Source organism: Physeter macrocephalus, chromosome 1, assembly GCF_002837175.3.
Source record: "Physeter macrocephalus isolate SW-GA chromosome 1, ASM283717v5, whole genome shotgun sequence".
Lineage (NCBI taxonomy): Eukaryota > Metazoa > Chordata > Mammalia > Artiodactyla > Physeteridae > Physeter > Physeter macrocephalus.
This window is the reverse complement of record NC_041214.2, coordinates 115474427-115474750: the sequence shown is the minus strand read 5'-3', so window position 1 is coordinate 115474750 and position 324 is coordinate 115474427. Positions and strand designations below refer to the sequence as shown.

General features: G+C 34.9%; 1 protein-coding gene across 2 annotated transcripts in view; it reads left to right on the top strand.

Annotated features, from left to right (window-relative positions):
• Window positions 1-324, top strand: part of EPHA6 (EPH receptor A6) — an 874792-nt gene that overhangs the window by 518242 nt on the left and 356226 nt on the right. The gene's annotated exons all lie outside the window — the stretch shown is intronic.

Sequence of the window (324 nt, the reverse complement as noted above, 5' to 3'; positions counted from 1 at the left end):
AACACGATGACCCAAAACCTATGGGATGCAGCAAAAGCAGTTCTAAGAGGGAAGTTTATAGCAATACAATCCTACGTCAAGAAACAAGAAACAACTCAAATAAACAACCTAACCTTACACCTAAAGCAATTAGAGAAAGAAGAACCAAAACACCCCAAGGTTAGCAGAAGGAAAGATATCATACATATCAGATCAGAAATAAATGAAAAGGAAATGAAGGAAACAATAGCAAAGATCAATAAAACTAAAAGCTGTTCCTCTGAGAAGATAAACAATTTGATAAACCATTAGCCAGACTCATCAAGAAAAAAAAGGAGAAGACTC